Source organism: Dasypus novemcinctus, chromosome 18 (assembly GCF_030445035.2).
Source record: "Dasypus novemcinctus isolate mDasNov1 chromosome 18, mDasNov1.1.hap2, whole genome shotgun sequence".
NCBI classification, from domain to species: Eukaryota; Metazoa; Chordata; class Mammalia; order Cingulata; family Dasypodidae; genus Dasypus; species Dasypus novemcinctus.
The window spans coordinates 80,800,667-80,827,202 of NC_080690.1; the positions used below are offsets into that span (position 1 = coordinate 80,800,667).

The 26,536-nt window shown below is 41.0% G+C and overlaps 1 long non-coding RNA gene across 1 annotated transcript in view; it reads left to right on the forward strand.

Moving 5' to 3' along the window:
* Positions 1–1,426: 1,426 nt before the first annotated feature.
* Positions 1,427–26,536, forward strand: part of LOC131274263 (uncharacterized) — a 30,587-nt gene continuing 5,477 nt past the window's right edge. The window contains exon 1 of the long non-coding RNA XR_009181474.1: positions 1,427–1,507. This is a non-coding gene — a long non-coding RNA (uncharacterized lncRNA). The remainder of the gene's footprint in view (positions 1,508–26,536) is intronic.

Below are 26,536 nucleotides of genomic sequence, written 5' to 3' on the forward strand. Positions count from 1 at the left end.
TCCAGTACATTCAGTGGGTTATGGCAGGACATATAATGTCCAGCATCTGTCCCTGCAATATAATTTAGGGCAACTCCAAGCCCCGAAAATTTCCCCACATCTCATCTCTTCTTCCCTCTCCCTGCCCTCAGTAACTACCATGGCAACTTTCTCAACATCAATGCTACAGTTTCTTCAATTACCAGACACAATAGTTCTATAGTACAATACCAGTAAATTCACTCTAAAGCATATATTATTCCTCCATCTTGTGGACCCTGGGTTGGTGATGTCCACCCCACCTCTAAATCGAGAGGGGGCATAGATCCCACATGGCTGATGGATGCGATTTTCCTGCTTGGAGTTGTAGGTACTCTCGATTCTCTGGTGTGGTGGTTGACCATCTTCACCTCCCTGTTAGCCGACCTGTGTGTGACCGAACAGATTAAAAGATTTTCTAAATGATAAGGAAACAAGACCAACTGAAAGGTGTAAAAAATAATGATGTTTATGTTTCAAGTTAAGAAATGGGTCAATGTCTGTATAAATCCAGAAATGAAAAGACAGGTTTTCACCATCACTGCAAAGTATATCTAAGACCCTAGCTATTGTCAAGGGCTAATCTGATGTTGTACATTTTTCAGAGTTTCATATAAATGAAATTATAAAATATGTATTGTTTATGTCTGGATAATTTCACTTAACTAGATAGTTAAAACTTTTTCTCCAGACTGATGAAGGTAACAGTATTTAATTGCTTTTTATTATATAGAAGTATTCCATTATATAACACACACACATGTATCACATTTTGTTTTTTCATTTGACAGTTGGCGACCTTATAGTTGGTTTCCATCTTGGAGCTCTTTTGAGTAACACGCTGTGAAAATTATTTGGGTGGAATTATGTTTTTATTTCTCTTGGGTATGTAGGAAAGGACTAAGTTTAATTTTCACGGAGGGGAAGCCAGAGCCAGCTCTGCTGATGGAGGAGGAAAGGAAAGGAGTTCTACTGCCTTTGGCGGCCAGGAATTTGAAAACTGGCACCAAAGCGAGGGAGGGGCCAATGGTGGGAAGCAAGGGTGGGGCCAAAGCGAGAGGTCCAATGGTAAGAAGTGAGGGCGGGGCAAAATGAGAAGGGCCAATGGTGAGAAGTGGGGGCGGGGCCAAGGCAAGAAGGGCCAATGGTGAGAAGTGGGGGTGGGGCAATAGTGAAGGCGTCACCAAATTTGAAAAGCGCCCAGGAGGGAGAGCGGGCAGAGCCTGAGGAGCCCGCGGGAGTGCAGAGGTGGGAGCCGGGACTCAGAGCCGAGCCACGTACCTAGCCGGTTCTGACAGGCTGTAAGCCCTGAAGTGCCCAATCAGTGGGGAACAGGGGCGGGCCCTGCGTTAGGCTTAGGTCCCGCCCATCCTTGCGAGAGCTTTAATGAAGTTCTTTTCTCTTCCGCAGTCGCGGAGCTTTGTTTCCTCACAGGTCCAGCTTTCCTTCTAACGGGGAGCTCGCTTGGGAGTGGAGTTCTGGTCCTGAGGTAAGAGTGCCCTGAGCGGCGGCGCAGCCTCGTTGGGCGGCGCTGGTTCCACAGAGGCCGGCGGGGGCGCGGCAGCTGCGGGGGCTGAACCCCCGAAGGAGGCGGCGGCGGCGGAGGAGGGTGCGGGTCAGCCGCGGGTCAGCCAGGGGTCAGACGCGGGTCAGCCGCGGGTCAGCCAGGGGTCAGCCGCGGGTCAGCTTGCATTTTCCCCTACTGAAACATGAAAGCCGTGTTGGTGTTCTACTGCACATACTTCAGATGCACATAGGAATAGAAGTGTGTTATAAATCTAGCTTTCTGTATGATGTTTCTGATATGAGAATTAAAAACTTTACCTTTTCTTGAACATAGTCAAACTTTCTGTTTGTATTAAAGTTGCATTTCATTCTTAAAAAAAGTGTATTAAACATTTTTTCCTGATTTTCTTTTAGAACACTTGCCATTTTACATGACATACTATTAGGTGCTTTTTTTTTTTTTTTTTTTAAATTTCTCTACCCCCCCCCCCCCCCCCCCCCCGGTTGTCTGCTCTCTGTGACCATTCGCTGTGTGTTCTTCTGTGACCGCTTCTATCCTTATCAGCGGCACTGGGAATCTGTGTCTCTTTTTGCTGCGTCATCTTGTGTCAGCTCTCCGCGTATGCGGTGCCATTCCTGGGCAGGCTGCACTTTCTTTTGCGCTGGTCGGCTCTCCTTATGGGGCGCATTCCTTGCGCGTGGGGCTCCCCTACGCGGGGGACACCCCTGCAAGGCAGGGCACTCCTTGCACGCATCAGCACTGCGCATGGGCCAGCTCCGCACGGGTCAAGGAGGCCCGGGGTTTGAACCGCAGACCTCCCATGTGGTAGACGGGCACCCTAACCACTAGGCCAAGTCTGCCGCCCAACAGGGAATAATCTTTACATACACGTACACCTCACTTTGTTGTACTTCACTTTATTGAACATGATACAATTATTTTGTTTTTTACACATTGAATCTTTGTGGCAATCCTGCATCACAGGTCTATCAACACTTTTATAACAGGATGTGCTCACTTTGTGTTCCTGTACCACATTTGGTAATTCTCACTAGTTCAAGCTTTATATTATTATATCTATTTTTTTAAAAGATTTATTTTATTTATTTCTCTCCCCTTCCCCCCCTCCCCCCCGCCCCAGTTGTCTGTTCTCTGTGTCTATTTGTTGTGTCTTCTTTTTGTCCCTTTCTGCTGTGGTCAGTGGCACGGAATCTGTGTTTCTTTTTTGTTGCGTCATCTTGCTGTGTCAGCTCTCCGTGTGTGCGGCACCATTCCTGGGCAGGCTGCACTTTCTTTCGCACTGGGTGGCTCTCCTTATGGGGCGCACTCCTTGCAGGTGGGGCTCCCCTACGCGGGGCACACCCCGGCGTGGCATGGCACTCCTTGCGCGCATCAGACTGTGTGTGGGCCAGCTCCACACGGGTCAAGGAGGCCCGGGGTTTGAACTGCGGACCTCCCATGTGGTAGATGGACGCCCTATCCACTGGGCCAAGTCTGCTTCCCTATTACATCTATTAAAGTGATCTGTGATCTTTGTTACTATTATAATTGTTTTGGGTCTCATAAACCATGCCCATATAAGACAGCGAACTTAATCGATAAATGTTGTGTGTGTTCTGACTTCTCCAACAACCAGCTGCTTCCTGTCTACCTCTCTCCCTCTCCTCTGGCCTCTCTATTCCCTGAGATACAACATAATGAAATGAGGCCCATTAATAACCCTACAATGGCCTCTAATGTTCAAGTGAAAGGAAGAATCACAAATTTCTCACTAAAATTGAGTTAGAAATGATTAAGCTAAGTGAGGAAGGCACGGTGAAAGCTGAGAAAGGCTGTTGGATGAAGATGCCGTCTAGGACTCTCATAGCTATAGAGGAGACAACAAGGTCTGGCTTCAGAGCTTCGGAGGACAGGCTGGCTCTCTTGTTCGGGACTAATGTATTTGGTGACTTTAAGTTGAAGCCAATGTTCTTTTACCATTCTGAAAATCCTAGGGTCCTTAAGAATTATGTTAAATCTACTTTGCCTTGCTCACTGTAAATGAAACAACAAAGTTCTGGATGATGGTACAACTGTTTACAACATAGTAAACTGAATATTCTAAATGTCCTGTTGAGACCTATTTCTCAGAAAAACATTGATTTCAAAATATTACCTAACAATTCACCTGGCCACCCAAGAGCTCTGATGGAGACATAAATGGGAATAATGTTTTCATGCCTGCTAACACAACATCCATTCTACAGCCAATGGATCAAGGAGTAATTTCAACTTTCAAGTCTTTTTAGGTAAGAAATACATTCTGTAAGGCTCTACAGCATAACTGCCATAGATAGTGTTTCCTCTGATGGATGTGGGAAACTAAATTGAAAACCTTCTGGAAGAATTCAGCATTCTACATGTCATTAAGAATACTTGTATTGGAAGGGGTAATGCATATGTTAATACCCGAAATTTTCTATAATTTAAAACTCCTTTAAAAGAAAAAAAATAAAAATAAGAAAGAACACTTGTGATTAATGTGATGAGAACAAAATATCAACATTTACAGGAGTTTGGAAGAAGTTGAACCAACCCTTATTTGAGGGGTTCAAGGTATCAGTAGAGCAAGTACCTGCAGATGTGGAGGAAACAGCATGAGAACAGAATTAGAAGTGGAGCCTGAAGATGTGATTGAAATGCTACAGTCTCACTATAAAACCAGAATGCATAAGGATTTGCTCCTTATGGATTACCAAAGAAAGTGGTTTCTTGTGATGGAATCTGTGTGTGGTGGAGATGCTGTGAAATGTTGAAATGATAACAGAGGATTTAGGGTATGACATCAAATTACTTGGTAAAGCTGTGGAAGTGTTTGAGAGGATTGATATCATTTTTGAAAGAAGTTCTACTTAGAATCCCAGCTGTTGCCAGATTTTTTTCTAGGTTCTTGGCTAAGCTACAAAAATCAATTTTAAGTGCAAGCCAGTTTTGTTAGACCAGTAATTTATTAAGGAAGGGAGAGAATAACAGATTAATGGTCCCAGATAGAGGGGAAAGGGGCTGAAAAGACATAAAAAGGGCTGATTTAGAGATTACAGTTTCCCATTACAGATTATAAATGCCCAGGTTTTCTTGCATGCTAATCCAGGGAGGGGAGAAGAAGGCAAGAACAGGGGCAGTTTAGCTTTTGTGCTTGTCTTTTAAGCCATTAATTATTCTACCCCTTTGCTAATGACAGGGGAGGAGTCCCAGCTGTTTGCTGTTTTGATTGGTTACCTCACCCATCAATTACCCAGGAGAGCCCAACGATAAGGCCCCTGGAGAATATCTGAGACCCCTCCTGGCTTCCAAAGGAAATCCTGGTCCAAATGGATTTTCTTGCAAGTTCTACCAGCAGCCTTCTTGTGAGGTATTCGTGGCCATGTGGGTTTAATGGCAGTGGTTTTTCTGCCAGGTTCCAAATCCATCTATTGATTCCCCATCTAGCACTTCCAGTTGTTACTCACAAGTTGTTACTCACAAGCACTTCCAGTTGTTACTTAAGTTTCCTGCAATTGTTCTTTGCAAGGCTCTCTATCTGATGCACTAGAGCTTTTCCTTTTTATTTCTACCATCAAGATAAACAAGGAGTTCTGGGAAAATGGCATCAATGTAGGTAGGCACTTCTCAGGTCTTTCACCAAAAAAAAAAAAAAAAAGGCAGAGAATGGGGAAAATCTATCCTGAGTGAGCTGTTTCAGGAATCCACAGAGAAGGAGGCTGTAGGGCAGCCTTCAGGAGGGAGCTGGACAAAGAGATAAAGAGCCCAAGGGTAAAAGCGTCAGTTGATGGCCCCTGTGGTTGGAAGTCATGGGTGGCTAAGCCCCATCCTCAAGGCAGTTAGCCTCTATGGAGCCCCTGGCTCTCACCAGCCAGTTGAGTGGTAGGAGGGAGCGTTCCCTGGGAGGAAGGGGGGTCTGGCAAGGAGTGGAGAGTAATTTCTTTTCTGTGTGTTTGGCACCTTCAGTCCCCTTTGAATCTCAGGAAGGATACCAGCCAGCACTGAGGTGGCCCTAAGGAGAGGCAGGGGAGCATCTGCTCCAGCAGGCTGTCATACCCAGCCACCCTGGGAGAGAGGAACTTGGTCAGGGAGGGGGCAGAGAAAGGCACCTAAGAGCTGGGCCCCTGAAAACTGTTTGAAGTCCAACTCACCTATGGGAAACAGGAGCAGGAAGAGCCAGATTAGCTTTCAAAAGCTTATTTATCCTATAGAGTTCCTGTAGCACAGTGGGGGCATTCCTGCTTTGCATGTAGTAGGTCATGGTTCAAAACCTGGTACCCCTGAGAGAAAGGATTCAGAGAGAGATAAGGAACACAGATAGAACCTTGTGATAGGAAAGTTATACTATGAGTTTATACTGTTTTGTTTTATGGTTTATTGGATTTTTTTCCTTTTTCCTTTATTTTATTTGCTAAAACTAGATAAATCACCTGTGGAGGGCAGACTGAAGGGTGACTAATTGATGGGCACCAATAGCCTGAAAAGTTCCCTAGGGGTCTAAGAGAGCGGCTGTGTTTCCTGGGTTGTTTCTGTGTTGCTGTTTTGTTTCTTGTTTGTTTTTTTCCCTTTCTTTGGTTCCTTTTTTCCTTTTACTTATTTTTCAACCTACTTTATTTTTCTTCTTTCCTTCATTTTTCTGTCTTTTGACTCTGTTGCTTTTCTTCCATTCTACCACTTCTTGTCTGGTCTTCATTTTTTCTTTTTCTTTGTCCATTTTCCTTTCTCCTTCTCATCTGTCTGGCCTTTTAATTCATTCTATTCTTTTTATTATCTATTTTGTTTCTTTATTTTTTTCAATTTCACCTCATGTTATTCTTATTCCTTTATAATTTTTAATGATTTTTAATTCATATTTTTTAGTTTCTTAGCTCTTGCATGTTTCCTCTTCTACTTTCTTTCTCTGTATTATTTTTTTCTATTATTCTTTTTCTCTTCTTATCTCTTTCTTTTTCTCTGATCATAATTTTTTTTCCAGGGGAACACAGATAAATTCAAGGATATAGAATAAGAGGAACAAAGTGTCAAAACTTACCTTTGCCACACACAAATAAATAACAAAATAAAACCCTAGAGTAGAAAGAGAAGCTAACCAACAAAGTAAACCCATCAAGATAAACAGATGCCTAGATTGAAACAAAAAATTACAAGCCATGCTAAGAAACAGGAAGATGTGACCCAGTCTAACAAACAAATGAAAAAATAGGAGATGCAAAATGTGGAACAACTAATCAAGGATGTCCAAACAAATATCATGAATCAACTTAATGAAGTGAAGGAAGAGATAAAGGATATTAAGAAGACACTAGAGGAACATACTGAAGAAATTATAAATGTACATAAAAAGATAACCAACCTGATGGTGATGAATGGCAAAATGCAAGAAATCAAAAACACACTGGAAGCACATAACATGGAGATTTGCACAGGCAGAGGACAGAATGAGTAATGCAGAAGACAATAGAGCTTAAATCAGAGAGATAGTAGAACAGATAGATAAAAAGATATAAAAAAATCCAGCAGGGACTAAGAGATTTGAAAGACAACATGAAACACACAAACATATGCACTATGGGCATCCCAGAGGGAGAAGAAAAGGGAAAAAGGGCAGAAGGAGTATTGGAGGAAATAATGGCTGAAAATTTCCCAGCTTTAGTAAGGGACATGGAGGTACAATTTCAGGAAGCTCGGCACACCCCAACAGTATAAATCCAGCAGGCTTACCCAAAGACACATACTTGTCTAATTATCCAAAGCTCAAGACTAAGAGAAAACACTGAAAGCAACAAGAGAAAAGAGAACCATCACGTACAAGGGAAGCTCATTAAGATTAAGTGCTGATTTCTCATCTGAAACTATGGAGGCATGAAGGCAGTGGTATGACATAGTTAAGGTGCTAAAAGAAAGAAAACTTCCAATTAAGAATTCTCTATCCAACACAGCTGACATTAAAAAATGAGGGAGATGGGAAGTGGACTTGGCCCAGTGGAGGGCGTCCGTCTACCATATGGGAGGTCCGTGGTTCAAACCCTGGGCCTCCTTGACCCATGTGGAGCTGGCCCACATGCAGTGCTGATGCATGCAGGGAGTGCTGTGCCACGCAGGGGTGTCCCCTGTGTAGGGGAGCCCCATGCACAAGGGGTGCACCCTGTAAGGAGAGCCGCCCAGCATGAAAGAAAGTGCAGCCTGGCCAGGAATGGTGCCGCACAAATGGAGCAAGATGACGCAACAAAAGGAAACACAGATTCCCATGCTGCTGATGACAGAAGCGGACAAAAACAAGAACATGCAGCAAATGAACATAGAGAACAGATAACTGGGGGGAGGGAAGAGAAATAAAAAAAAAATAAAAAAAATAAAAAAATGAGGGAGAGCTTAAAATATTCAAAGATAAACAGAAATTAAGAGAGTTTGTCAATAAGAAAAGAAATACTAAAGGAAGGTCTGCAACTTACAAGGAAAAAATAGGAGAGAGAGAACTGGAGGAGAGTGGAAGGATAACTAAAAAAGATACAAATAGAAATAAAACAACATACGGCATACATAAACTTAAGAAAATATGCCCAATAGTAATGCCTTGACAGTAATAATATTGAATGTTAATAGATTAAACTCTTCAATCAAGACACAGAATGGCAGAAAGGAAAAGGAAATATGACCCATCTGTATTTTGTCTCCAAGAAGCTCATATTAGACCCAAGGATACAAGGAGATTGAAAGTGAATGATTCGAAGACAAATTTACATGCAAATAATAATCAGAAAAGTACAGGAGTAACAATATTAATATCTGACAAAGAAACTTTAAGTGTAAACTATTGTAAGAGACAAAGAAGGATACCATATATTAATAAAAGGGCTAATCTATCTAGAAGAAAGAACAATCATAAACATTTTTTTCACCTAACCATGGTGTCTCAAAACAATGAGGCAAATATTGAAAAAATTAAGTGGAGAAATAGATATCTCTACAATTAAAGTGGGGGACTTTAATACACATTTATCATCATTGGACAGAACATTTCAACAGAGGATCAATAAACAAACAGAGACCTTGAATAATAAGTTAGAGGATCTGGACCTCATAGGCAGTACAGAACCCAAATACAGTGGGATATACATTCTCCTTGAGTGCACATGGATCATTATCCAGGAACATCCATGTTAGGCCATGGAAAAATTCTCAATAAATTCAGAAAGATTGAAATTATACAAAGTGATTTCTCTAACCACAATGCAGTGAATTTGGAAATAGGTAAGGGCAGAGAAGCAGATTAGGCACAGAGATATGGAAGTTAAATAATACAATATTAGACAATCAGGAGGTCAAGGAGGAAATTACAAAAGAAATTAATCAATACCTTGAAATGAATGAAAATCATAACACAATGTATCAAAACTTATGGGATGTGGCAAAAGCTGTGTTGATTGGGAAATTTATAGCTGTCACTGCCTATGTTAAAGAAAAAAAAAAGGAAAAGCTAAAATCAAAGACCTAGCTGCAAACCTGGAGTAATAAGAAAAAGAAAAAGAAAAATGAAATAACCCCAAGTCAAGCAGAAAGAAGGAAATAACAAAGATTAGAGCAGAGCTGAATGAAGATGAAAATAAGAAAGCACTAGAAAAAGTAAGCAAAACCAAAACCTGGTTCTTTGAGAACATTAATAAAATGGACAAACCCTTAGCTAGAATAATAAAGAAAAAAAGAGAGAAGATGCAAATACATGAAATAAGAAAGGAGGAAAGGGATATCACCACCAACCCCACAGAAATACAGAGTATCATAAGAGAATACTTTGAAAAATCATATGCCAATACCATGGACAATGGAGCAGTTTGATATTATTGATGAATTCCTAAAAGAAATATTCAATTATGTTTGTAAACTGGTCTTTTCCTCTGTTTATTGAATTCAGAAGTTTTACTTTTACTTGATTAAATAATGATTAAAGCTTTGATTGGGCCACTTCAGTAGGACATTGAGTCACCTGTCCCTTGGTGGGTGGTGGGGACTCACAGAAAATCAGCACCACAGAGAAGGGAGGCTGGAGTTTTGAGTTGGAGCCTGGAAAGTAAGCATATAGAGGAGCAGATCAGCTGAGTCCAGAGGGAGATAAACCCCAGGGAGAGAGGAAGACAGGAAGCCTGAACCCTGGCAGATGTCAGCAGCCGTCTTGCTCCAACACATGGCAAAAGACTTTGATGAGGGAAGTAACTTCCACTTCATGGCCTGGTAAGTGTAAGCTTCTACCCCACTTCTCGTACCAAATTCCTCATTAGTCAAGGTTTCTAGGGAAACAAAAACAACAGGAGATATCTGTCAATATTGTGAGATTTTATAAGAGACTCTCACATGACTGTGGGGATACACAAGTCCAGGTTCTTCAGGCAGGCTCCAAACCAGGGACTCTGATGAAAGTCCAATGAAGGTCCTCGATGAGTTTCTGGGAGATGTTGGCTTCCAAAGATGACCTGGGAAATTCTCCCTCAATGCTTGAATCACTTCACCTTATAAGGCATTCAACTGATTGGATAAAGCATCACTCATTGCTGATGACAATCTCCCTGATTGATGTAGGTGTAATCAGCTATTTAAGCAGTAAACTCACTGGTGACTAAAGTCCATAAAGTCCTTGTATTACAATTAGTCCAGTGCTTACTTGAACAAACAGCACAATTACTTGGTCAAGGTGACACATTAGCCTGAGCATCACAGATAACTTAGAGGAAATGGACAAATTTCTTGAAGCACACAAGCTACTCACATTGTCAAAAGAAGAAAACTGGTGAACTCAACAGAACTATCACAAGTAATGAGATAAAATTAGTCATCAAAAATTTCCCAACTAAGAAGAGCCCAGAGTCAGATGGCATCACAGGTGAATTGTACCAAACATTCTGGAAATAAACTAACACCAATCCTGCTTCAACTCTTAAAAAAAAAAAGTGGGGAGAACATTAGCTAACTCATTCTATGATGCCAACATCACCCTAATACCAAAGTGAAACAAGATGAAAAATACTTGCTAATCATATTCAATAACACATCAAATGAATTATACACCATGACCAAGTGTGTTTCATACCTGGTATGCAAGGATGGTTCAACATAAGAAAACCAATCAACATAATACATTACATAAATATATCAAGAGAAAATCACATGACAATCTCTATGGAGGCAGAAAAAGCATTTGACAATATACAGCACCTTTTCCAGATAAAAACATTTCAAAAGATAGCAATAGCAGGAAACTTCCTTGACACACAGCTAACATAATATTCAGTGGTGAAATCCTAAAAGCTTTGCCTTTAAGATGTGGAACAAGGAAACAGACTTGGCCCAGTGGTTAGGGCGTCTGTCTACCACATGGGAGGTCTGCGTTCAAACCCCGGGCCTCCTTGACCCGTGTGGAGCTGGCCCATGCGCAGTGCTGATGTGTGTAAGGAGTGCCGTGCCACGCAGAGGTGTCCCCCGCATAGGGGAGCCCCACACGCAAGGAGTGAGCCCATAAGGAGAGCCGCCCAGCGCGAAAGAAAGTGCAGCCTGCCCAGGAGTGGCGCCACCCACACTTCCCGTGCCATTGACGACAACAGAAGCGGACAAAAGAAACAAGACGCAGCAAATAGACACAGAGAACAGACAACCGGGGGAGGGGTGAGAGTAAAATAAAATAAAATAAATCTTAAAAAAAAGAAAAGATGTGGAACAAGACAAGGATGTCCACTGTCATAGCACTTATTTAGTATTGTGTTAGAATTACTCCCTTAAGCACTTAGGCAAGAAAAAGATATAAAAGGCATTCAATTAGAAATGGAAGATGTAAGAATTTCACTATTTGTAGATAATATGCTCCTATTCAACAAAAGCCCTGAGAAATCTACAACAAAGCTTCTACAGCTTTATAAATGAGCTCAGCATTGTGGTAGGTTATAAGATCAATTGTGCAAAAATCAGTAGCATTAAGTCCAAGAAACCAGATGGTAGGAGCTGCAAGTCTGCTGAGGCCCAGGGCCTGGCTGTAACATGGACAGTTCAGAGATTCAGGTCTCCTGAGTATACATCAACCCATATGCCAACCACAGGTCTGGTAAAAGTGACAGAAGAGGCATGTGTAGAAAGGTTATATCTGAATCCAACTCCATTGCACTCAGGAAAACAAACTCCAAAGTAGGGCCAACTGACATGACTCTGAACTCCAGAGCCATCTGCCTTGACCATAGAACCTGTGGGTTGCTGCAGCCCTCAGGAGAACCAGCACCTGGGTTTCAATCTACCTTGGCTGTCTCTGGTACCCTGCTGAGGCATGCATAAGCATCACCCCTTGATGACCTCCTGACTCTTTTTTGGAGACCCTTATCCATATAAACTCACTTGTCCTTTCCATTTCCCCTTTTCTATCCAAAGTCAAAATGCAGTTTTTAATGCCTGATATTACATGTAGTCTGAGATATTCTGCCAGTCTGAGTTGACCTCTTTGTTCATGGACTTTTTGTAGTTACATCATCAGCTGGTGCTTGGTAGTAATACCTCGGTGCCAGGGAGGCTCATCCCCAGGAGTCATGTTCCATGCTGGGGGGAAGGCAATGCATTTACATGCTGAGTTTGGCTTAGAGAGTGGCCACATTTGAGCAACATGGAGGCTCTCAGGAGGTAACTTTTAGGTACCCCACAGCTATAGGCCTAGTTCATATATCAGGCACACAGGCTCATAATCAGAGCCATCAGTATCAAGGGCTCATTGTTGGACCATCCATCTATGTTGGTCTTTGCCATTGCACTTGGGGGATTGTTGTTGTTCCATTGGGGAATGTGATAGAGCTCCCCTGGTCAGGAATTCAGCACTCTCTCATCTATCATTTCCAACTGAAACCAGTATGAAGATATCCAAACCTTTCTATGTACCCTGTACACATGCCCTGGAGAACTCCCTCCCAACTGTGTGTATCCCACCAATGACACCCCACACAAATGCTCCTCCCCCGCCATAGTTGAAATTCTCTGTAGTCCATAACTTCTTCAAAAAGGAAACCCAACATTTTGCCAGGTTCCCTTAATAGAAAAAGGGCATATAGTGATGGGTTTAAAGGTTGGATATAGAATACATAGAAATTTAGAAAAATTAAATAAAGGAAAAATAAATTGGGGTATCAAAGAAATGAAAAAATGAAAAAGCTTTGTTTTTGACATTCTGCCTTTCATTACTGCTACAGGTGTTGCCCTGTATGTACAGTGGCAAGGCAATTTCTTCCATTTCTTCCTCAGTGCCTACCTCCTTTCTTTCTTTTTTTCCCCCTGATTATTAAGTTTCTCTTGACATAATTCTCTTGACAGTAATTCACATATACAATATATGGTACTCCCACATATCCGACATCAAACTCTTTGTCCCTTCCCCAACAGTGATCTTTTTACATGTTCATATTATATTTGCTGCAGCTAATGTACAGATACTGAAAAAATAGCTTTCAAACATGGTTCCATTTAGGTTTACATTAGGGTTTATATTTTAGACTATACAATTTTTAAAAATTTGTTTATCTTATGTTTTACATTATGGTTTACATTTTAGCCTATAGACTTTTATACATTTTTGGTGTAATTTAACATGACCTATATCCATCATGGCATGATCTTGTGGAACACTTCCATTGCCCCACAGTTACCCTGATTCATGTATTCAACTCCTCTTTCCCCCTCCCCTGAGGGCCCACCATGACAATCAATCTTCATTACTTGAGGGACCATATTCAGAGATACTTGCAAAAATGTTGAGGGCTTCTCATACTTGACTGCCCTAACCCATTGGGAGCCACCAATTCTCTCAAGAGATACAATTCCCTCTGTTTGAGAACATCAGTCCTCCCCAGGATGTGGGTATAGCTTCACTCTCATTGTATGGGTCTCCACCCAGTGATATAATACTCTATGACAAAATGAGCACTCACACACTCCCCAGAAGCTTGCCCTGTGTCAGATGCCCACCCCCCCCAAGTCCGATGTCAGGAAACCTTCCATATTACATTCTCTAAAGAGTTTTCTCTGCACCACAATTTCAACCACATACCTGACAATCTCCCATGATTAAATGTTCCCCTCACCCTCTCCCCAATTTCTTGGGCAATCTGACCCATCCTCCCATCCGTAGCACCCCTAAAGCCCATGCAGCCCCACCCTAAGTTATCCCTATGCCCCCATTTTATCCCTTCCCTGTACAAACACTAACCTCCCACTTATAATAGATTTCACCCAAGTAGCTTTCAGCTCACAACCTTCCTCTACCCTCCAACTACCTTAAAGTTTATCATCCAGTCTCTAACTCTCTGAGACACCTTGGTTTACTTATTTCATATCAGAGAGGTCATGCAGTATTTGTACTTGAATGCCTGGGTTGCTTCACTCAACTTAAGGTTCTTGATTCATCCATGTTATCACATGTGTTTGTACTATATTTGTTCTTATAGCTGAGTAGTATTCCATTGTATGTATATACCACATTTTATTTATCCATTCTTCTGTTGATGGGCATTTGGGTTGATTCCACCTTTTGGCAATAGTGAATAGTGCTGCTATGAACAGTGGTGTGCATATATCAGTTTGTGTCCTTGATTTCAGATCTTCTGGATATATACCCAAGGGTGGAATTGCTGGGTCATATGACAAATCTATAGCTAGTTTTTTGAGAAGTTGCCAAACTGTCCTCCAGAATGGCTGGATCCTTCTGCATTCCCACCAACAGTGGATGAGTGTTCCCAGTCCTCCACATCCTCTCCAACAACTGTAGTCTTCTGATTTTTTGATAGCTGCCAGTCTTATGGGAGTAAAATGGTATCTTACTGTTGTTTTGATTTGCATTTCCTTAATAGCTAGGGATTTTGAGCATTTTTTCCTCTGTTTTTCAGCCATTTGTATGTTATCTTTGGAGAAGTGTCTGTTCAAATCTTTTTCCCGTTATTTAAATGGGCTGTTTGTCTTTTTATTTTCAAGATATAGGAATTCTTTATTTATGCAATATATAAATCTCCTATCAGATATATGGTTACCAAATATTTTCTCCCATTGTGTAGACTCTCTTTTCACTTTCCTGACAAACTCCTTTGAGGTGCAGAAGGCTTTAATTTTGAGGAAGTCCCATTTATCTATTTGTTCTTTTGCTGTTCTTGTTTTTGGTGTGAAGTTCTGAAGCCGTTTCCTATTATGAGGTCCTGTAGATGCTTCCCTACTTTGCTTTCCAGGATCTTTATGGTCTTGGGTATTATATTTAAGTCTTTGATCCATTTTGAGTTGCTTTTTGTATAAGGTGTAAGTTGGTAATCCTCTTTCCTTCTTTTACATATGGATATCCAGTTCTCCAGGCACCATTTGTTGAAGAGGCCATTCTCTCCCAGTTGAGAGGATTTGGTGGCCTTGTCAAATACCATATAGCTTTATATATGAGGATCTGTATCAGAACTCTCAATTCGGTTCCATTGGTCAGTGTGTCTATCCTTGCACCTATATCATGCTGTTTTCACTACTGTAGCTTTGTAGTATGTTTCGAAGTCAGGTAGTGTGATTCCTCCAATTTCATTTTTCTTTTTCAATATTTCTTTGGCTATTTGGGGCCTCTTTCCTTTCCAAATAAATTTCATAGTTAGAGTCTCTAGTTCATTAAAGAATGATGTGTTGATTTTTATTGGGATTGCATTGAATCTGTCGATCGGTTTTGGTAGGATAGACATCTTAATATTTAATCTTCCTATCCATGAACAGGGAATATTCTTCCATTTATTTAGGTCTTCTTTGATTTCCTTAAACAGTGTTGTATAGTTTTCTGTGTAGTTAAATTTATTCCTGGGTATCTGATTTTTAAATTTACTGTTGTGAATGGTATTTGATTCCTGATTTCCCCCTCATATTGTTCATTATTAGTCTACAGAAATGCTACTGATTTTTGTGCATTTATCTTGTAACCTGCGACTTTACTGAACTCATTTATAAGTTCTAGAACCTTTGTTGTAGACTTCTAAGGGTTTTCTATGTATAGGATCATATCATCTGCAATTATTGAAATTTTGACTTCTTCCTTTCCAATTTGGATGCCTTTTATTTTATTTTATTTTAAAGAGTTCAGCTCTTTATTGAACATTTTACAAAAGGGGTCTAGACAAAAAGACCAAAGCCTATGTCATCATCCAATTCCTCAGATTCTTTTTTCTTTGCTTCCACTTTCTTCTTCTCTGGGACAGCAGTGGTGGTGGGGGCAGGACCTCCTGCTGGTGCAGCACCTGCTGCTGGGGCAGGTCGACCAGCCCCTACATTGCAGATAAGCCTCCCAATGCTGATGTTGGCCAGGGCCTTTGCAAACAAGCCAGGCCAGAAAGGTTCAACATTTACACCAGCTGCTTTAATGAGGGCATTGATCTTATCCTCGTGACTGTGACTTCATTGTCATGGAGTATGAGGGCTGAATAGATGCAGGCAAGCTTGGAGACGGAGGACATTGTGTGGCCGAGTGTGAGGCGCAGTGCTAGTCACCTGATGAAGTGAGGGCCTCACCCCAACGCAGCCTTAGCTTCCTCGGAAGAACCGAGCACCTTAGCGGCAGCTGAGGAAAGGATGCCTTTTATGTCTGGTTCCCTGCCTCAGTGCTTGAGCAAGTACTTCTAAGACTACGTTGAATAGAAGGGGTGATAATGGGCATCCTTATCTTGTTCCTGATCTTAGAGGGAAAGATTTTAGGATTTCACCATTGTAAATGATGTTAGCTGTGGGTTTTTCATATATACTCTTTATCATGTTCAGAAAGTTTCCTTCTATTCCAATCTTTTGCAGTGTTTTTTATCAAGAAAGGGTGCTGTATTTTGTCAAATGCTTTTTCTGTATCTATAGATATGATAATGTGATTTTTTTCCACCAATCTGTTTATGTGGTGTATTACATTAATTGATTTTCTTAAGTTGAACCATCCTTGCATGCCAGGAATGAACCCCACTTGGTCATAGTATATAATTTGTTTAATGTGTTGTTGAATATGATTAGAAAGTATTTTGTTGAGGATTTTCACCTCAAGAGTTTAAGCAAGATTGGTGTTAGTTTTTTCTGGAATGTTTTATAGAATTCACCTGTGGAGCCGTCTGGCCCAGGGCTCTTTTTAGTTGAGAGGTTTTTAATGACCGATTCTATCTCTTTACTTGTGATTGGTTTGTTGAGATCGTCAACTTCTTCTTTTGTCAATGTAGGCTGCTTATGTGTTTCTAGGAATTTGTCCATTTCCTCTAAATTGTCATTTTCTTTGAATATAGATTTTCAAAGTATCCTCTTATGATAGTCTTTATTTCTGTGGGATTAGTGGTGATATCTCCTTTCTCATTTCTTATTTTGTGTATTTGCATCTTCTCTATTTTTATCTTTGTTAATCTAGCTAACGGTTGCCAATTTTATTGATTTCCTAAAGAACCAGCTCTTGGTTTTGTTTATTTTTTCAAGTACTTTCTTATTTTCTATTTCCTTTAGTTCTGCTCTGATCTTGTTATTTCTTTCTTTCTTCCTTTGGGGTTAGTTTGTTGTTTTTTAACTAATTCCTCCAAGTGTGCATTTATTTCTTCAACTTTAGTTCTTCTTTTTTGATATATGAATTTATGGCTATAAGTTTCCCTCTAAGTACTCTTTTGCTGCATCCTATAAGTTTGGATATGTTGTGTTATCACTTTCATTAGTTTCAAGGTAGTTATTAATTTCTTCAGAGATTTCCTGCTTGACCCACTGTTTTTCTAAGAGTGTGTTTGTTTAACTTCCAAATCTTGTTGCCAAATCTGGGTCTCTGGCCCTTGCAGATTTCCATCTTCATTCCACTGTGGTCAGAGAAATTATTTTGTATGATTTCTATCTTTCTGAATTCATTGAGACTTTTTCTGTGGCCTAGCATGTGTTCTATCTTGGAGAATGATCCTTGTGCACTTGAGAAAAATGTATATCCTGCTATATTGGGGTGTAATGTTCTGTATATGTCAATTAGGGCCAACTCCTCTAATATATTGTTCAAAGCCTTTGTTTCTTTATTGATTCTCTTTTGTGATGTTCTGTCCAAAGTTGATAGTGGTGTATTAAAGTCCTCCACTATGATTGTACAGGCATCTATTCCTTCACTTAGTTTTTCCAGTGTTTGCCTCATGTATTTGGAAGCACCCTTGTTAGGAGCATAAATGTTTATGATTGTTCTTTCTTCTTGAAAGATTATCCCTTTCACTAATATGTAGTGTCCGTCTTTGTCTCTCACAATTGTTTTGCATTTAAAGTCTATTTTGTCTGATATTAATATAGCTACTCCTGCCCTTTTTTGGTTATTGTTTGCATGTAAGATTGTTTTCCAGCCATTCATTCCTTGAATACCTGGGTCTAAGATGTGTTTCTTGCATACAGCATATAGATGGGTCATATTTCCTTATCCAATCTTCCAGTCTGAGTCTCTTGACAGGTGAATTTAATCCATTGACATTCAGTGTTATTACTTTCAAGGAATTACTTATATTAGCCATATTATCTTTGGATTTGAGTTTGTCATATTCTGTTTGATTTTCTTTTTCTGTTTTTGTCTTTTTAGTTGCTCTTACACTCTCCTCCAACTCTGTCCCTCTTGTTTTTTTCTTTCTTCCTGCAGAATTCCCTTTAGTATTTCTTGAAGGGCAGGATTCTTGTTGGCATACTCTCTTAGTTTCTGTTTATCTGTGAATATTTTGAAATCCCCATCATTTTTTAATGCTGGCTTAGCTCGATAAGAGTATTCTTGGTTGGAAATTTTTTTCCTTTAGTACCTTGACTATGTCATACCACTGCCTTCTTTCCTCCATGGTTTCAGATGAGAAATCAGCACTTAATCTTATGGAGCCTCCTTTGTATGTGATGGTTCTCTTTTCTCTTGCTGCTTTTAGTATTTTCTCTTTGTCTTGAGCATTGGATAACTTGACAAGTATATGTCTTAGGGCAGGTCTATTGGGATTTATGCTGTTAGGGGTTTGTTGTGCTTCCTGGACATGTACATCCATCTCCCTCATTAAGTTTTGGAAGTTTTCAGCCATTATTTCCTCCAACACCCCTTCTGTCCCCTTTCTCTTCTCTTTTCCTTCTGGGATGCCTATAACACATATGTTTGTGCATTTTGCATTGTCATTCAGGTCCCTAAGCCCCTGCTGGATTTTTTCTGTCTTTTTTTTTCTTTTAAAGATTTATTTATTTATTTCTCCCCTCCCTCCCCCCGGTTGTCTGTTCTCTGTGTCTATTTGCTGCATCTTCTTCTTTGTCCGCTTCAGTTGTCAGCGGCACTGGAATCTGTGTTTCTTTTTATTGCGTCATATTGTTGTATCAGTTCTCTGTGTGTGCGGCACCATTCCTGGGCAGGCTGTACTTTCTTTCGTGCTGGGTGGCTCTCCTTATGGGGCGCACTCCTTGCGCATGGGGCTCCCCTACATGGGGGACACCCCTGCGTGGCATGGCACTCCTTGTGTGCATCAGCACTGCGCATGGGCCAGCTCCACATGGGTCAAGGAGGCCCAGGGTTTGAACCGTGGACCTCCAATGTGGTAGATGGATGCCCTAACATTTGTGCCAAGTCCGCTGCCCTCTATCTTTTTATCAACCAGTTCTACTATCTGTTTGATTTCATATGTACTGTCTTCCACATCATTTAATCTCTCCTCTGCCTCTTTGAGTCTGCTGTTATTTGCTGGGAGTGTATTTTTGATTTCTTGAATTGTGCTGTTCATCACCATCATATCTGTTATATTTTTGTGTATGATTGCAATTTTTTCTGTATTCTTTCCATATTCTTAATCTCTTCCTTCACCTCATCAAATTGGTCCCTAATATATGTTTTGAGATCTTTAATTACTTGTTTGATGTTCTGCTCCTCTTCCTGGTTTTTAGTTTTTTCATTGGATTGGGGCTTGTTTTCCTGATTATTGGTTTGGTTTGTAGTTTTTTGTTGCTGTCTCATCATCATTTTATCTTGACAGGTTTAGTCAGTTGCTTAGTTTCTTTGTCTAGTTTGGAGTTTAATTAGTTGTTGTTTTTGCATGCGTGTTAATTCTTCTCTTTGTCACTTTGTTCTTATTCTATTTCCTTGTTGTTGGCTAAGTTCACTTGAAGGAAAATATTAGGGCCAGAGAAAGCAAAAGGAGTAAGAAAAGAAAATGAATTATAGTAGTATTGATAGTAAATATTAACAGAGGAACCATGTGAGATATATGAGAATGGAAATTAGACTCATGTAAGGTATGTAGAGTTATAACAGTAAGAAAAGGCAAGTACGTAAAAATCTGAATATGGGGAGGAATACAGTGTGAATTAAAAGGCCTGTGTTTTCAGGAGAGAGGGAAAGAGAAAAGAGAGGACAATAATATAAAGAGTGAATATAAAGCAGAAAACAGAACAAAGTATTAGTCATAAAAAGTAAAAAAAAAATAGAGGGGCAAACAAAGAGAGGTGTAATGTAAGAGAAACAATCAATGCCGGAGAATAGAAAGATGTAGAGGAAAGGGAATAGTGTTGGTGGCCAAAATCAATACACACAGAAAAGAGTAAATGGAGGATGAGGAAATACAGCAAATGTGCAGCTCTCCCTGCAGCACCTAATGTAAGAAGAATAAGAAAACAGAGAAGAAAGAAAGAAAGAAAGAAAGAAAGAAAGAAAGAAAGAAAGAAAGAAAGAAAGAAAGAAAAAGGAACAAAAGGGAGTGGGGAAGTAAGCAGGAAAAAGAAAAAGAGAAAGAAAGAAAAAAGAAAGATAAAAGGGCCTTGGGGGGATAAAGAGGAAGGAAAAACAAGGAAAAACTAACCAAAATACTAGGGAAAGTTTCAAGCAAGGAATCCTGTTTGTAGTTAAATAAAATGCTTAGGGATCTGACATTCCCCCTTTTCTCCCTTCCCCACTTCCTTCTCTCCCAAGCAGCAGGAAAGCTGCCTGAGAGGTCTGGTAGGAGATTCAAGTGGTCCTTGTTGAATCAGCTCCACACTGAAAACAATACTCTTAATTTCCAGAGAGAGAGCACCCACACCTCACCAGGATCATCAAGTATGCTATTGGAGGCTTGGAAAGCACCTCCTACAGTCCCTCTCCTTTAGGTGTGCTATGAGAGGGCTAGTTGATTTTCTGACTCCACCTTCTCCCAGGCCAATTTCCTATCCCAAGGTATTTAAGTGAATTGGGCTTTCTGAGCAGATTCTCCACTCCTCTCTTCCCAGACTCTCCCCAAGCCAGCCGGTATGCTCCTCCAAGTCCCAAAAAAGAAAAAAAAGAAAAGAAAAAAAAAGGGGGAGGGGAAACACCAGAAAATCGAACTCACACTAGCCAGGCCCCCCAAGTGCACCCCCCACCGAATCCCTCCCACCCACAGAGTCAGTCCAAAACCGGAGGACTAAGGCAATCCCGGACCTCTGGGAGCACTGGGCTTGGGAAAGGGAAGTCCGGGGCTCTGCAGACCCAAGGCACGTAGGTCCATGGAACACGGGCTATGGGGACTCAGGGGACACGGACCTGGGGACCACGCATCCGGGGACCACGGGGCCCAGGAATGCCACTGCACAACCGACATATCTCAGGAAATACTGCGGCCGCCAGCCCCAGGGGGAAGGGTCCCGCCAGTCCACAGCTTCCAACCTCTGTACTTGTAAGCCTCAATTCTACCTTTAGCAAGCACCAGCTCTACCACTCTCTCTCCAAATCGATGCCCACACACCCTCTGCCCTGCAAGCCCCCAAGACAACCCTCTTTGGCAAGACTCCAACCCAACTCAGGCACTTCTTCGCAGGAGAGTCTGTAAGGTGCGCTTACTCAGATGCCATCTTGCCCCGCCTCCCCATTCAACAAACAGTCTTGAAGACTGTTTGTTGAGTGAAGCAAGCCAGGTACTGAAAGGCAAATATTACTTGACCTCACTGACATGAATTAAGTAAACTGAGCAGACTCACAGAGCTAGAGTCTGGAAGATAAGTTTAAAAGAGTTAGAAAGGGAGAAGAAAGTTGTGAGCCAATACCCCTATGGGCAAAAACGATGATAAGGTGGAAGTGTGTAGTTGTGCAGTGGAGGGACATGGCAGTGCTGCAGTCATAAATTTGGGTGGTGCTGGTTTGTCAGGGGGTAGGGTGAGGAGTGCGGGTTGGACTGTCCATGGAAGGGTTGGGGAAGGGAGCAGGTGAACACTGGAGATTGGTGGGTATTTGATTGAAACTAAAATGTTGGGAAGGTTCTTTTGGCAACATGGCAGGGAATGGTAACTGGTTTAGGGTATTGAATGTCAGGGGCATTTGGGACAGGTTGTAGCAGGGGCAGCCTTCCAGGTTATGCATGAGTGTTTACCTGGGCATAATGAGTTGCATCAGATGGTGGAGACCCATATGAAAAGCAGGAAGGTGTTGGACTCCCATACTGGGGTGTCCTGCTATGTTCTCAAGTGGAGGGGCAGGAGCCTCTGGAAAGTACTGGCAGTTCCTGATAGGGGAGGACAGAGCAGTATGTGAAGCCCTCAATGTTGCTGCAAGTAACTATGAATCTTGTTCTTCAAGAAGTGAAGTCTGGTGTTTGCCATGGGTCCCCAGGGGAAGGGCAGGGAGGAATAGAATAGATGGAATGTGGAGCATTTTGATGGTGATGATAAAATAACCTTTAAGTCAAAAACAGTTAGGAGGGATGAAGACTGTCATATACTGATAAATGGGGCGATTAAACAAGACTATCTACAATTATATATTTTGTGCCACATAACAGTAGAGTCACAAAATATATGAAGCAAATATTTACAGACTTGAAGGGAGAAATTGACAGTTCTATATTAATAGTGGGAGACTTTAATACACCACCTACAATAATAGGATATCTAGTCAAAAGATCAATACGGATATACAAGACTTGGAAGATCTCTGCACCAACTAGCCCTAACAAACATATATAGAACATTTCACCCAATGAAACAGAATGCACGTATTTCTTATGCATATGGATCATTCTCCAGGACAGACTATGTATTAGGTCACAAAACAAGGCTTAATAAATTCTATAAAGTGTATTCTCCAACCATGGCAGAATGAAGCTAGAAATCCAATAATAGGAGAAATGGAAAATTCAAAATATGTGGAAATTAAACCATATACTCTTAAAAAAACCAATCATAATAGAAGAAATCAGAAGCACAATTAGGAAATATCATGAGGTGTGAGAAAATTAAAATGCAATACAAAAAACTTATGAAATGCAGTGAAGACAGTGCTAGCTAGGAAATTTATAACTCTAAATGCTTACATTAAAAGAGATGAAAGACTTCAAATCAGAGACCTTACTGTAACTGGATTTTGTCTAGGTTCTTGACTATGCTGCAGAAATGAATTTCAGGAGCATGTTGGGTTAGTTAGGCCAGTATTTTATTAAGGTAGGAAGGGAAGAGAAATGGGAGAAAATAACAGATCATGGATCCCAGGTAGAGAGGAAGGGGCTGAAAAGTGATAAAGTGGGCTGATTTACAGATTACAGTTTTCCACTATACATTATAAATGCCCAGGTTTTACTTGCATGTTGATCCATGCAGGGGGGACCTGGCAAGAGCAGGGCACAAAAGGCAAGACAAGGGTCCAAAGGCAAGAGAATGAGCTAGTGAGGCTTTGTGCTTGCTTCTTGAACCACTATTTAATCAACTTCTTTGCTAATGGCGCTGGAGGAGTTATAGCTGTTTGCTGTTTTGATTGATTACACTACTATCAATCCCCAGAAGTGCCCAGTAATATGGCCGATGGTGAATATCTGGGGCTTCTCCTGGCTTCCTGTGGAAATCTCATTCCAAATTGGATTTCTTATGAAAGTCTTCCAGCAGCCATCTTGGGGTAATTGATGTCCATATGGACTTCTTTGCCAGGTTCTGGATCCATCCATTGATTTCCTATCTGGCCTGCTTCATAACCTCAAAACTAGAAGAACTAGAAAAAGAGGAGCAAACTAAAGCCAAAGAAAGCAAAAGGAAGAAAACAAAGATTAGAGCAGAGATAGATGAAAAAGAAAGCAAAAAATCAGTAGAGAGAATTGAAAAAACCAAGAGTTGATTCTTTGAAAAGATCAATGAAATTAACAAACATTTAGTAGACTGACCAAGAAAGAAGATACAAACAGAAAAATCAGAAATAAAAAGAGGAACATTATTACCAATTACACTGAAAAAAAAAATGAGATGATACTATGAACAACTGTTAGCAAATAAATTAGATAAACTAAATGAAATCGAAACATTCTTAGGAACACAAGCTATCTACATTGATTTAAGAAGAAATAAAAGATCTCAAGAAACCAATTACTAGTAAAGGAATTGAAGCATAATAAAAGTATCCCAAAAAGAAAAGTCCAGGATCAGATGGCTTCACAGGGAAATTCTTGCAAACATGCCAAGAAGACAGAACTCTAATTCTGCATGAACGCTTTCAAAACATTGAAGTGGAGCAAAACCTCCCTAATTCATTTTACAGAACCAACATCACCCTCATAGCAAAGCCAGATAAAGACACCAGAAGAAAACTACCAACCAATGTCTCTTAGTAATATAGATGCAAAACACCTTATCAAAGTACTGGCAAAATGAATTCGACAGCATATTAAAAGGCTTATACACTATGACCAAATGGGATTTATCACTAGTATGCGAGGTTTATTCTACATTAAAAAATCAATTAATTTAATACATCACATTAACACAATGAAAGAACAAAACCACATGATTAACTCAATTCATGCAGAAAAGGCAATTGACGAAATCAAGCACTCCTTTTTGATAAAACACTTAGAACACTAGGAGTAGCAGGAAACTTCTTCTACGTGGTAAAGGGCATATATGAAACTCCTATAGCTAATATCCTATTTAATGGTGAAAGACAGAAAGCAACCCCTCTAAGATCAAGAAGAAGACAAGTATGTCCACTGTCACCACTGTTATTCAACATCTTTCTGGAAGTTCTGCCAGAGCAACTATGGAAGAGAAAGAAAGAAATGGCACTCAAATTGAAAGGAAGGAGTAAAATATTTTTTAGGAATACTCATAATTCTACATTATGGGCATGGAATAAACATTCCTAGAATAACAAAAGCTGAAAGAGTTCATCACCATTAGAACTACAAGAACTATAATATTAGAAATCCTAAATGGAGTTCTTCAGTTTGATAGGCAATATATCCAAACCACATGAAGAAATAAAGATCTCTGGTAAAGGTAATGACATAAAGGGCAATTCTGTGTATTTTTTAGGTTTGTACCCCTAATTTTTTTATTCCCACAGGATCGAAAATACAAATGTAAGAAAAGTAATGATAAATTAACATTTTAGGACTGACTCATAATTTATAAATATGTTATTTCTGAGAGGCTCTAAAGGTGGAAGAATGGAAGAGTAATGGGACATCATTTGTTTATGCTACTTAAATTGTATCAAACCAAAAAGGTTGATATAGATTGTTAACTTTAAGCCAATGGTAAACACAAATAAACTATCAGAAAAATATGTAAAGAAGGAAATGAGAAGGGTTTTAAATGGTTCACCACAAAAGATCCACTAAATGCAAAAATAAGCATTTATGGAAGAATTGAGGAACAAAAAAGGTAGAAGAATTTCAAAGACCAAAAAGTAAATTTGCAGAAAAAAGTCCTGCTTTATCAGTAATTGCTTTAAATATAAATGAGTTAAATGTTCCAATCACAAGAGAAAGAGTGACAGAATGGATTAAAACAAAAACAAAAACAAAACAAAACAAAACAAAACACCTTAAATTCAGAATAGAGAACCCAGAAATAGACCCACACAAGTATTGTCAACTGTTCTTTGACAAACTAGAAAGGGCAATTCAGTGGAGAAAAGAGACTTTTAAACAAATGGTGCTGGAACAACTGGACATTCTAATGCAAAAAAATATTGAATCTTGTCACAGACTTTATATCTGTCACAAAAATTTAATCAAAATGGATAATAGACCTAAATGTAAAATGCAAAATTGTAAACTTTTGGAAGATAATGTATAGTATGAGAAAATCTAGAAGATGTTGGGTTTGGTAATGACTTTTTAAATACAACACTGCGGTCACCCCTCGGGCTGAAGTGTGGTTTGCTGGCCTGGCGGGGGAGCAGCCGCGGCAGGCCAAGCTGCTGCCCCCATAATAGGGTGGCTGGTCGGACTCACCGCCACCCCCGAAGGGAGCTCGGCATGGGCGCAGAGTGCCCTCGGGTCTCCCCTTCTCGGCAGCCATGCTTCTGCGGCCACCCCTCCTCCCGGATGGCGCCACACGATGCCTGTGGGGCGGCACCCTTCTTCTTTCTCCCTGCGCAGGCGCAGGGTGGAAAATTCCAGTCTGCCCTTTTCCCCTCCCCTGACAGCAGCAACAGCCAGGCGTGGGTGGGAAACTCAAGTCTGCCCTCCACCCCAGCAACAGCAGCCACCAATCACTAAGCCCTGCCACTTCCCCCAGCAACAGCGACAGCCAATCCCTAACCACCACCCCTCCCCCGTCCAGTACCGCCCACTGACCTTTCGCCGGCAACCAATCAGAACAGGGTGTGGCTTCGACCAATCAGCCTTCCCCAGCCCCTATAAAACTGTTGCCTCTCCCTCAATAAAGTGGACTTGCGTGTTTACCTTGTCTCCGCGGTAGTTCTTCTGCCGTGCGCCCTCCAGTCCTGAGAGCCCCCGACAAGGGCCTGGCCTCCCTTGTCCCCAGTTCGTCGCCGGCTTCTCCGGGCGACCCCTTCGTCGCCGGCTTTGCTGGGCGACCCCGTCAGCCGAACCGCGCAACCCCTGTGAGACCGATCCCTCGTCTGCTGCCGGACCGACCCCTCGTCCCAAGTGGGACCGACCCCTCGTCCAGAGCTGGACCGACCCCTCGTCCGCAGCCAGACCCCACCTCTACCGACCGAGCAAGCCGCCGCACAACACCTGAAGCAAAATACATGAAGGAAAATAATTGCTAATTGGATTTCATTAAAATTAAAAACTTCTC